The 12,509-nt window shown below is 46.9% G+C and overlaps 1 protein-coding gene across 2 annotated transcripts in view; it reads left to right on the top strand.

Moving 5' to 3' along the window:
* The first annotated feature begins 7,695 nt into the window (after positions 1-7,695).
* The window catches only part of TMPRSS2 (transmembrane serine protease 2), a 34,646-nt gene continuing 29,832 nt past the window's right edge, over positions 7,696-12,509 (top strand). The window contains exon 1 of one of the 2 annotated variants that reach the window (XM_059720754.1): positions 7,696-7,790. The gene's annotated coding sequence lies outside the window, so the exon portion shown is untranslated. Of the gene's footprint in view, positions 7,791-7,833; positions 7,902-12,509 lie in introns of those variants that run through there. The other variant, XM_059720756.1, reaches the window with a different exon arrangement.

Raw genomic sequence — 12,509 nt, 5'->3', positions numbered from 1 at the left:
GCAGCAGGTCCACATTTCATGTGTCTGCTCTATGCTTAGGGTGTAATAAAAATCAGTTTACCACATATTAAACATGTCAGGTGTGCACACGCTAAGTTAGAAGGGCTGAGAATCTGGTCCATTATTTAGGAATTTACAAAGTAATTTGGATACCAGTTAAATATTTAATGCTGGTCTGTCAAAATTAAACATACCTGGATGTGTCAGAGCCCCCCCAATATTTTATGTTTGTAGTGCTACAAATTGTGTAAACCTAAAAAAAAGAGTGAGCTATGGGCAATCACATGATAAAAGCCCCCTGGCTGGAGTGTGACAAAGTCACAGTCTCCAGCCGTGGGAGGATAGAGGGCTGCTCCTTGACTCCCATTGTCACTAGGACTTTAAATAGCATGCGAACATCATGGGGCTGGGTCATGGATAGATCCAGGATTTGGAAAAGGATGGGGGGCAGAGGCCACAGGAATTGCCCCTCAGACCATGAGGAATGGGGCCAGAGTCCCTGGGCCAGTGAGGAATGTGGTGGGGGGCAGAGAGCAGTGAAGTGCTCCATTGTTGCTACTGTCCTCAGTTGAGCCCAGCCCCTGTGTGCAGCCATTCCCTGCAGCCCATAGCTGAAGTGGGGCAGGACCAACTCTGGGGCCTCAGGCAGTGGGGTAGAGAGGCCTCAGTCAGTGGGATATAGTGCCTCAGTCAGTGGCGTATAGTGGCAGGTGGGTCCCTTGTTCCTTGTGACTGGCTCCCTGGGTGTCCCCTGTCAACCTAGACGATGCAGCTGCAGGGAGCAGCTGTGCAAGGTGCCAAGCTCAGCCAGGGATATTGGCAGTGGTGGCTGGGTTCCTCTTTCCTGCCCTTGCTCCCTGCCCAGCCCCACTGGGTGTCCCCTGCTAACTTGGGGGCTCTAGTTGCAGGAAGAAGCTGTGTGGGATGCTGGGTTTGGCAGGCAACAGTACTTGCAGCATGAAGATTCCCTTTTCCTGGCCCTGCCCCCTGCTGGTTCTCCCACACTCTCCTATGTCATACACTGGCTGGGAACAGAGGCAGGGAGAGTGAAACCCCACCTGTCCCAACTGAGCCCAGCACCCCACCCAGCTCTCCCCACAGCCTCCAGCTCAAGCTGGACAGGAGAAGCTCTGGGGCTCCTTCCCAGCAGGGAGACAGCAGCGGCAGCCAATGGGTTCACCCTTCTTGAGCCCACTGCCTGCCTGGCCTTGCTGCTTGCCTGCCACCAGCCTGGGAGCTCCAGCACGCTCCATGGATGGAGCTTAGTGGAAGTGGTACCCAACAGGGCTGGAACTGCCTGCATTCCAGCAGCTGCTACTGTGGTGTAGGTGCTGCCTGCTCTCTGTACCCTGGTTGTAGACCCTTTCACCACATCATGGGCTCCCTGGGGCCCCCAGTCTGCTGCCTCCTCCAAATCAGCTCCTAGAGTGCATGTCCTGGTTGCCCTATCTAGGTATGCTAGTGCAGGGAGCCCAAGCTGCATTAGGAAATGCTGATGTTGGGGGGCTCAGGTGGTCCTTGAAATATTCCATCACAACCCCCACCCCTACCCTGCTCTGCCCAGAGAACGGTAGTAGCTCTCTACAGCCAGCACTGAGTCAGAGAGAGCCTGGAAGAGTCATGCCAACTCCCTCACAGCCACCCCCCAGAACAGCTGCATGAACAGCCAGCTTCTCCATATACCAATAGTAAAAAAAATCACATTGGGGTGTGACTGCACTACTGTACCCTCCCCTGGATCTGCCCCTAAGCTGGGTAGGAGCTTTCCACTCTCACAGTCTCACATTAAAGAGGGCAGGGGTGTAGGTTGTAGCCGTGTTGGTCTAAGGACATAGGCAGACAAGGTTCCTTGGGTGAATTTGATATCTTTTATTAGACCAACCCAAATAGTTGGAGAACAGTTATTAAGCAAGCTTTCAGGTTCAAAGAGGGCAGGTACTCCTGGACCTGGAAGCTGCTCTCCTGTCATGCAGCAATGGTAGGGTTACCATATGTCTGGATTTTCCCGGACATGTCCTCTTTTTACGTCCTCCGATCTCTGTCTGAGCTTTTTTTTGAAATATAAACAAACATACAGGATTTTGCTCTGCTAGTCCTTTTTCAGTCTTGATGTTTGTAGAGCTGCATTTCCTGGTTTGCCCTAGCAGTGTACGTGTTTACCAGGGATCCAGGTTTTCCGTTTGCTGTGGAAAAGCGTGGATTTTCCTCCTTAAAGGGGGAAACCATGGATTTCCCCTTGCAGGCTGGCAACCTTCCAGCCTGTAAGGAGCTGCTTGGGGTGACTGGCGGCAGGGAGCACCATGTGCATCTGTACACACAGTCACATGGCCCCATAGGGTGGTGGGAGCTGCTGCGCTTTGGCCCGGTTAGGATGCGGGCAGCTGGAGGCCCCCTTTGGCAGGGCTGCGGGGAGCAGGGAGCTGCAGGTCAGGAGTGAGGGGCACTGGAAGGAAGTGCGGGGGGAGAGCTGTAGGTTGGGACTGAGAGGTAGACACCAGCAAGGTCCAGGGGGTTGAGGTACTGTGGATTGGCAGTGAAGGGCACCGGCAGGGACAGGGGACTGTAAGTTGGAAGTGAGGGGCATGAGCATAACCTGGTATGGGGGGGAAAAGGTGGGCTGTGGGTTAGGAGCGAAGGGGCACTATCAAGGCCCAGGGGGATGGGGGCTCTGGGTTGGGAGTGAGGGTCACTGCTGGGGTGGGGGGGGTGTGCTGTGGCTTTATTTTTGTTTTACATTTAATTTCTGAGGCAATAACACTTGTTATTTACTGTAACAGTTAGAAACTGCCACCCCCCAAATCGTATTACCTCCCACCCCTGACAAGTGTCCTCTTTTCTGGAACTGGAAATGTGGTAACCTTTAAACAATGGTAATAGGGCTGTGTGCAAGCCTCCCTGACAATGTGCTGCTGGGTGGGCTGTCAGAAAGCTAGTCATTCTTCCTCCCTCCTTCTCCTTTGGAGGTGGGAGAGCAGAGCACTATGGGATAGTGGAGGATCTAAGTAACATGCCATGTGTTAATATTAAGGCAGGTACCTACCCACCACAAAGAAGTTCCATGTTCAACAAGTAACTTCTATAAAGATGCATTCACCTTTTCGATCAAGGGATAATTGGCTTTAACATGTCATCATATATAGATTTTAAAGTCCTATTGTTGTGTCACTCACTCTTGTTTTTCTACCCTTTAAAATTAAATTAACTCCATTCATTGGAAACACTCACACTCCTATGCTTTAGAGCTATGTGCCTTACACCACCCACTAATACCTCTAGCTGTTTAAGGTATTTGGGTAGATCCAAATGAAGAGACAACAGCTCTTTACAGGTAAAAGAAATATCCTCAGGTACAATTAAATACAACCAAGAACTTTATTTCCTTTCTGGCTCGTTTATGAGTAACATCTTCCAAGAAAATCAAGGAAGATTTTCTAAGAGTTTCTGAAATGGGAGAAAAAAATGCATGAAGTTGTTTTATGAACTTCGGCCTCTTTTTACCTAAGAGAAAGAAAAGGGACAACACATATGTTGAGTCCTTGAAAGTCACTGTTAGCATATGTCAATGTCCTCAGAGAGCAGGAACAAGAAAGCTATCAAAGCGGCCATCCCACTCCAAATCCCAACAGTTTAACCTCTGGATGTCACCAGCAGACAAGCTTCTAGAGGATTGAGGAAAGACAGCACATCACACAATCAAGACTGAGGAACCCTCTGTTACTTATGAAAGCTTATGCTTATCTGAATTACTCAGCCCACAAGGCCATTCTGCCTTGACTTCTGCCCAACTTCAGGTTAAACACACCTAAGTATCTCTACAAAGCAAAGCGTAATTTAGCAAGGATAGCACTGATGTTGCAGTAATATAAAATGTATTAAATATTTTCTGCATATTTAGCATTGTACTCAGGTTGTCCTTAGTTAGGGAAGTTAAAAAGGGAGGAGATGGGAGACATATTTTTGCTCATAGGTCTGGATTCAACTACCCAGTAGGTTCTTAAAGATGAATTCAAGGTTTAAATTTTGCCATTGGGTGGGGACCTGAAAACTCTTGGGACTGGAAATGTGGTGGGGCCTTATTCACTCCAACTGGAATCTGTTCACAAAAAGCCAGTTAAAAAAATGTCAGGGTTCAGACTTACTGACAGGAGCAAGAGACACAGGCCACTTTAAGCACATACAGCCTACTCCACTTCACATTCTTTGGGCACCCAAAACATCTATCAAGCCCAAGTGCAGAGTTAAGCCCTTTGTCTTCTCTTGTTTGACCACTTAACTGTAATCTGTAATCATCTGTAAACTGTAATCAACTCTACTGGGTGTAAATTAGGGGAAGAGAAGCCAGGTGTTCCATCTTTGTTATGCTAACAAATCAGGACCTTCGCAATTCAGGGAGAGATACTCCCAGCCTAAGGGTCTACTGTTTGTTTACCCAATTAAACAGCAAGGATAGATGTCCAGCATTTTTTTAAAGATGCTCTGTCAAATAAGAGAAACCATAACACTGAGATTAAAAGACAAATTTAGGGATTTGTCCAGTAACCACAACACCAAGATTAAAACAAATAACATAGGGATTTGTCTAGGACCTCCTGCCTCAGGTAGAGGGTTGGACTAGATGCCTTCTGTAGGTCCCCCTCAGCCCTGCTTCTCTAGGATTATTCTATGAACATCTCTCCCAACTGGTCCAATAAAAAAAAACCCTTGCTTCTTGGTTATCTCCTGGACCATCACAATGCCAACCCACCTCAGTATAAATGTAGATTTTGTTTAGAAGCTGTGATCTGAGACAGAGCAATGGGCCTTCAACCCAAAGGCTGAAAAAGCAGCTATTGCTGAAAGACAATGTTGAGTTTAAAGTGATGGATTGTATAGGATGGTTTGGCTAGGGACAATCCTGCCTCAGGCAGGGGTGGGGGTTGGCCTGTTTGATCATGGATTTACGCCTATCACAAAATACTATAAGCTGATTTCTTTGCACAAATAAAAAGAGAACAGGAAGAGGAATGAGGTCATAGATTCATATCAAGGGATCCAGAAGGGGACACAGAACAGAGCATGGGCTAGCTAGTGCCCAGTGCCCCCTAAATGAGTCAAGGGAGCCTGTGGACATTGACTAGTGAAACTGCCCAGAGACGTGAGCGGAGGAGTGGCAAAAAGACAGCCCCACACTCGCCCAGGTTCCCCCTGACCAGAGCCTCCTTCCTGCTCTTGTAGATGGCCAGCTTGGCCAGGGCCAGGAAGAGGTTGCCCAGGCCTAGTGGCTATTTTCAAGGGATTGTGGGCCAATGCCCACCAAGAAAACCTATAAGCCACCCTTAAAAAGCAACAATGGATTTGTTGGGACAAAATAACAAAGAAAACAAGGAAGGGACGGAGGTCACAGGTTCAAAATAAGGGATCTGGAAGGCACATTGAGACGAGCACGCCAGCCAGTGCCCACTGGTCCCCAAACCAGTTCAAGGAGCAAGGTACACTCTCCAGTGAAACTCTGCCCGCAGCTGTGAATGGACCAGGGGCAGGAAAGTGGTCCTGTAGCCTCTGAAGTTCCACCCAGCCAGAGCCTTTTTCCTGGTCAGATGGATCAGTTTGGCCAGGGCCAGGCATATTTGTCACCTTGAGGGACATGGGTCAAGGCCCACCAGGTAACCTATCAGCCTCCCTCAGATGGGGAGTCTACAGATTACTGGGGACAAATAATAAACAAAAAGAGGGATGGGAATGATGGTCAAAGGTTAATAACTAGTGCGCCAAGGGGAGACACTGAGCAGAGTACACCGGACACCACCCACTGGCCCTTGACTGAATCCAAGGAGTCAGTGGACACTGCCCAGATACTCTGCCTGGAGACGGGCGTAAAGCCAAGATCTTCCCACTGGAAGTGAAAGTGGGAGGCTAATACATTGGCTCAGTCAGGGTACTACTCCCTGCTAAGAAAGTGGTTTTCCCCTGCAACTAGGAAACCCACCTGATAGGTCACAGTATTTTCCCTGCCAGGTTATTTGTCAGCTGCTGCGCTGGCTCCATCCACATGTGGCAGAAGGGGCCCAGCTCTCCTGCAGGGTGAGCCCTGGGGAGCCCCCTCAGTGGTGCCCAGGCGCTAGAGGCTCTGGGTCTGGCTGGCAGGACCCCTCCCCACCCCTGCACTGCAGCTGCCGTTGCAGCCTGGCTGGAGGCAATGGCAGGGTCCTGCCAGGTCGTCAATATGAAATTATCGTATTGGAAGCTCAAAATTATTGTATTTGCTGAAAAACTATTGTACACTGAAAATATGCCAATAAAACTTAGTTACTTTATATTGTTCACGATAACTTGCCAGTGAGTGAATGAGAACTGGGTCATCAGATTGAAGCATTTCTTTATTTTTGAAGCAAACTGTCATAAGGAAGTGCTGACAGTGAACCCAAAAGTTAAAACTTCCCAGAATGATTTGGGTTTTGCATATGCTGCATGAATTAGCTGCCTCAGAAATTATTATACATGGTGCAGACAAAACTCCTTGAGTAGAGGCAATATCTTTTATCAGACTGACTAAATAGTTCCAAAATAATTGTTTTTTTATTATGTGTTTATTTAGTTGGTCACCTCTACCCAGAGTTTTGTCTCCCTATGTCGTAAGACCAGCATGGCTACAACCAACAATCCATGGTACACTTTGAGCACCTTTACTATTATTGATCGTACATGGTACAAGGGTTAAAATTATTGTATGAATCAGAACTCGTGGTAGAGATGATATCTTTTATTAGACCAACTAGATATTTGAAAAAAAAAAATTCTTTCTTTGCAAGCTTTTGGGTGCACACATCGTTCTTCAGGCATAGGAGAATGCAAAGATTGTAAAAATGTCTCCTAGGTGGAAATGAAAATTCATATTTCACAGGAGAGCTGAAGGTGGTGTAAGATCTCCTGGTTGGAAAAGGGTTTCTGGCTGTAGCCGTGTTGGTCTAAGGACATAGGCAGGCAAGGTTCTTTGGGTAGATGCAATACCTTTTATTAGACTCATTTATTTATGTACTGGTTGACTGATTCATTCATTTATTATTATTGATTTATTATTACTCAGTTGGTCTAATACATATCTAATAAAATAAATATCTAATAAAAGATATCACATCTACCCAAGGAACCTTGCCTTGTTGGCAAAGTTCATTTTGTGCAAATTAGGCTCAGATAAAAGAGCAATAGGAATGGGATCATTATTGTCCTAAATATCTAAGAAATAGCTAATAAAATAAATATCTAATAAAAGGTATCACATCTACCCAAAGAACCTAAGGCTCTGATAAAAGTAAGACTAATAGGGATAGAAATATCGCCTTAAATAGCTAATACATATCGGGTAAAATAAATATCTAATAAAAGGTATCACATCTACCCAAAGAACCTGGTTGGTTTGGAAAAGCTCCTTTTGTGCAAGTGAGGTTTGGATTAAAAGTGGGAGCAACAGAAGCAGAAATAGCGTCCCAAAAGGTACTACGTAGCGAATAGACTAGCTAGCTAATAAAAGGTACACACGCAAATGCCCAAGCAGCCTTGCCGGGTTGGGAAAGTTCATTTTGTGCGAGCGAGGCTCGGCTCCAGATGAGCGCAAGCCGCCGTAGCAGCACTGCGGGGGGCGGGACTGCCCCGGGGGAGGCCCCCAGCCGAGGGGCGGGGAGCCGCAGGGATTTGGCCCTGCCCTGCCCTGCCCTGCCCGTGCTTGCAGCCACCTGCCCGCCCCCTGCGGCCGGCTCCGCCCCCGGCCCCGGCAGAGAGCGCACTGCCGCCCGCCCGCCGAGCTGCCAGCCCAGGTAAGCGCCGGCTCTCCGTCCGGGGCGGCCGGGAGGGGACGCGGGGGAAGCGCGGGTCTCGGGCCCCGGGAGGAGAGACGAGACGAGGCGAGGCGAGGCGAGGCGAGGCGTGTGAGCCGGGCTGGGGAGAGCGCGCTTGGCTTCTGGTGTGAGGCAAAGCCTCTTCGGGCAGGCGGGATGTAACTTCTAGCAGACCGACCAGCGGAGCAGCTGGTGGAAAGGGCTTGGCAAGCTCTTGGGGCGCAGTCGCTCTTCTTCAGGCAGCGGGGGGCTCTGCTGCTCTGAGATCTCCAGGGTGTTCAGGCATGGAGACCTGCCTTCCCAGTCCTTGGGGGGAGCACTGAACTGCTGGAAGCCCCTTCCTAGTCCTTGGAGAAGGGGCAGGAGCTGCCACTGACTTGGCCCCGCCAGTCCCTCTGGTCCCAGTGCCATAGTAGGGCAGGAGGGGCAAATGGGGTGACCGCCCCGGGCACCAAAGCAAAGGGGTGCCCAGCAAGGGCAGGGCACGGGATGGAGCTGCAAGTGGCTTGTTTGGGGAGGTGCGGGGATGGGGAAAGGGCAGCCCCCCGCCGCTGTGTGCACTCCCAGGCAAGCATGGCGTGTGCCCCCCCCGCCCAGGATACGTGCGTGGGGCGAGGGCAGGGTGTCACTGCAGGCTTTGCCCCTGGTGCCAAACTTTGTCTGGTCCTGTGTTTCTCTGACTGCCTTGGGTGAAGGGTCTGACACTCAGGCGGGAGCTGGTGTTCCTCTGGCCCAGTCTCTTGCCTGGCACAGAGGCAGAGTGGGTGCTGCCGAGGGGTGAAGGGAGAGCACACCCAGGCTTGCCCGCTCTCAGCTCCTCTCCCAGTGCAAGCCAAGCCATCAGGCATACATTGGAAGACTGGTAGGTGCATTGGAAGACAGTAATAGGTGCTAGAGATAGCTGGCGCGTCTTATTTATATGGCCTCCTTGGTGGAAGTGGTGTCCGAAAGGCAAAAGAGAAGCTGTGGTCAAATCATGTGGAGGCACAAGTGATCCTTGCTCCTGATCTGTAGTCTTACTGGTTTCAGTGGGGTTGTTTCTAAAAAGGAGAGATTTACAAGTGTGGAATGTGGCCTAAATTGCTGTAATTTAGGTTCCTTACCCTTTGTGGCCCTGTACCCACCCTAATTCAGTGATTCTCAACCATGGTGTGGCATCACCCTGAGGTGCCTTGAGATCCTTTCAAGGGTGTCATGGGGTACAACACAGGGTGAGCACAGTCAGATGTGCATATTTGATTCACAAGATGGATCCAGAGATTTCAAATAGGAACGTATATTGTTAAAACAGGGGCAGGCAATTATTTTGGGCAGAGGGCCGCTTACTGAGTTTCGGCAAGCCGTCGGGGGCCGCATGACAGGCAGCCCAGGGCATATTAATATTAATTTTCTAAATTTTTTAGGGGCCTCGCGGGCTGGATAGAATGGGCTGGTGGGCCGCATTTTGCCCACCCTGTATTAAAGCATTCAGGATTGTCGTGGGCTTTCAGAGTTCTTTGGAACAGAAGAATTGCTCTGCTAGTTTTTGCTTGGTTTTTTGACTACAGAAACATATAAGCTGGCACTTTTCTAGGGTGTCCTGAGTCTAAAAAGGTTAAGAATCACACTAGAGTTAGTCTCTTAGGTACCACAGTGGTGGAAAACACGCAGTGTTTTCATGCTTGTGTGGGTCATTTCTTTGCTGTCCCCTTCTCCTCCCCGTAATGTCAGAAGAATGAGGAAAACTTGGCATATGTTCTGGAATAATAAGAGTACTTTGAGATACCCGTGTTAAAAGTACTCGGTGCTCTTCAAACACTCGGCTGAGCCTCCAAATACTTTTGGAGGTAAAACATTATCCACGTTTTACAGTTATGGGCGAGGAGACCAAGACGGAGATTAAGCGATTTGCCTCGGGCCGCACAGAACTGGCTGTGCTGGGAGTAGGTCTGAATTCTTTATTAGTCCAGTATTCACAGTTTCATATTCGCATAGCGACTGTTCTATGGACTCTTAATAAAGGCTCAATTTCAGAGTACAGGTGTCATGCCTCTTTGGTGAAATTTGTATAAGCTACCTGTTCCCAATCTATCCAAATATGGGATGAAAATGGATCCAGGGGAGTAAAATTTACTCTGCTGAAGTGGATGACAAGACTGCTGCTGATGTCGCTAACAGTACTAATTCCTAGCTCTTGCACGGGACCAGGACCAGGTTTCCTTAGTGTAGTTAAGTGATATAAGCACGTTTTTTCCAGATCCCTTTGTTTAAAAGGTCCAAAATTATAAGCATTTAATAAATGCATGTTGAATTGTCCTTAACACTGTACAAAGCACCAAATGAAACAGATTCTCCTCTGATAAATTTTTATTCTAAAACAGAAACCTAGAGAAAATGTGACATGCTAGGGAAAACCAGAGGAAGGAAATGTGTTGAATTTTGATTTCTAAGTAGTTAGCTTGTCCCAAGAGAACTTTATGGTATTTGTTAGGAAGTAGAAGAATGAAATAGAGAGCTCTTAGCCTCCCAATTAACAGGTGTGATCTTGGGACATATATTCATAGGTATTCAAATTATGGTTGGACTGCACAAAAGCTGAGAAATTCAAATTGTTTGCTTTTTTTTTTTTTAATTAGGCAAAAAAAACCACAGGCAGAGACATTTAACCTTTAACTGGCTACTTTTTCCTTCATCTTCAACCTTTCTGTCAGTATACTTTGTAAAAGAACCAGTGAAACCAGGAAGTAAAACAACATTAAATCCTATTTAAAAGATATTGGCTATAATAGTATTTTGAGGGGGACAGCTGTTCGGCCAGATGATCTGTATGGGTAGATCCTAACTCCAATGCACAGTCCTGCTTAAGGCAATGGGATATGGATGCACGTAGTTGGCAATAAAGCACAGTTTGGATCCCATGTCTCTGTAGTACTAGCTTACATAGAGCAGAACCAGAGCATATGTTGTTTAGGCTCAGTTTGTTTTTTTTCCCTAAAAATATAACTTCGCAAATTTCAGTTAGCTGTAATCTATTTTTTTGCAACTTAAATCTGTCTAACAAATAAACTTGTCCTTTGTTTTTCTTGCCCTTTTCTTCTCAACTTCTGGATCTTTCCTGTGTGATCATTATTTGAAATCACATTGCATGACTGAGCTATGCTATTTAAGTTTCAGGGTATTGTTTGTTTTGTAGCATTACGAATACTCTTCTTCTTCTTTTTTTTTCTGTTTAAATAAAAGTTGTTGCTACTGTCACAGTTCTTCAGTTCTTGAAGCAAAACAGTTCTGGTATGGATAGGGTTAAGAGATTCTCGGCCTTTTAATCTGGGCAGCATTGCTGTACTATGACCCAATAATGTACACATACAATATTAACAGAAACACTTCCTTTACTGCTTCTTTTAAGCATCATGATAAATTGTAGCTCAGCAGCTTGATGCACTGGAAAAAGTAGACCCTGTCAGAGCAGTGTTGCCATGATACTGAGGCACTGTGTCCATGCCAATAGGGCCTCTCTGATGGCAAAGAACCTGTAAGGTGAAATATGCCTAGTTATCTGAGGAACTGAGCCATGACCCATGCCACAGAGGAAAGTAAGTGACCCCAAGCTCCCCTTCCCCCACACATGCAGCAAATGGTCCTGCCATTTTGAGCTGAGCAATCTTTCCTGACCCTAAAGTGAGTGATGGGTTTAACCCTGAGCACATGAACATAATTCCTGTATCTTGATTGAATTCATCCTTTTACAGAAGACTAGTTTGTGGCTGCTGTACCAGGAAAATGTCCAATTTGGGAGTTTTAAGTGGGCCATATCTTAGATGCAGATCTTGTGTTGACCCTTTGCACAGAGATGTGTTCAACTCTATGGGCTAAGCTGTCTGAATGTATCTAGGCCAGTGGTTCTCAACCTCATTAGACTTGAGATGCTCTTTGGAAAATCTCAGCTCCTACCTTTCTCCTGTTTTCTGACTATGGAAAAGTAGTAGAGAAGTGATTCTTAGCTAGGGTTGCATGCAGCACCCTGGGGTGCCTAGAGATCCTTCTAGGGGTGCCAATGGGATGCCCCTGTTAGATGTATAAACTTGATTTACAAGATAAACCTGGAGATTTCAAATAGGAATACACAGTGTCAAAAGTATTTTGCCCTGTGGTGGTTTCTCCTGCAACAAGAATTGCGCTGTTGTTTTTTCTGTAGTCAAAAAAACAAAAGAGTGAAAACTAAGAGCTTTCATTTTCTGAGAGGTTCCTTGAGTCTGAAAGGGTCCAGAATCGTTGTACTAGAGCAAATAATTTAGAGAGACCACAACAGGTCACAGTGCTTTTGATGCTGTGGATTCTTGTGAGAAATCTCTGAATTTACCTTGTGAACTACGTAAGGGTTGGCAAACCTAACAGTGCTAACATTAAACACCCCCCTCCCCACAGTGTCACCCTTGAAAGGAAGTCTCAGCACCCTGTTGAGAAGGTCTCTGTGCCTAGATTAAAAGGACTGATATTACCTCTGGAAAGAGAACCTCTTGAGATTGGATTATTTTATTAATTCTTTTCCTTTAAAATAATGGAAAATAGAATATTTCAACATATTCATTACACTGTAATTGATATTTTCATATTTGACCAATGGAAATGTTACAGAGTACTGCTTGTTCAACAGGAATCTTGTGCTTGCTTTTTGTATCTTGTTGAGGCAGTAAAGACTGAAGGACTGGGCAATGTGTG

The sequence above is a fragment of the Alligator mississippiensis genome, chromosome 1, assembly GCF_030867095.1.
Source record: "Alligator mississippiensis isolate rAllMis1 chromosome 1, rAllMis1, whole genome shotgun sequence".
Classification (NCBI taxonomy): Eukaryota; Metazoa; Chordata; order Crocodylia; family Alligatoridae; genus Alligator; species Alligator mississippiensis.
The sequence above is the reverse complement of the archived record's forward strand: the minus strand, read 5'-3'. Positions and strand labels throughout refer to the sequence as shown.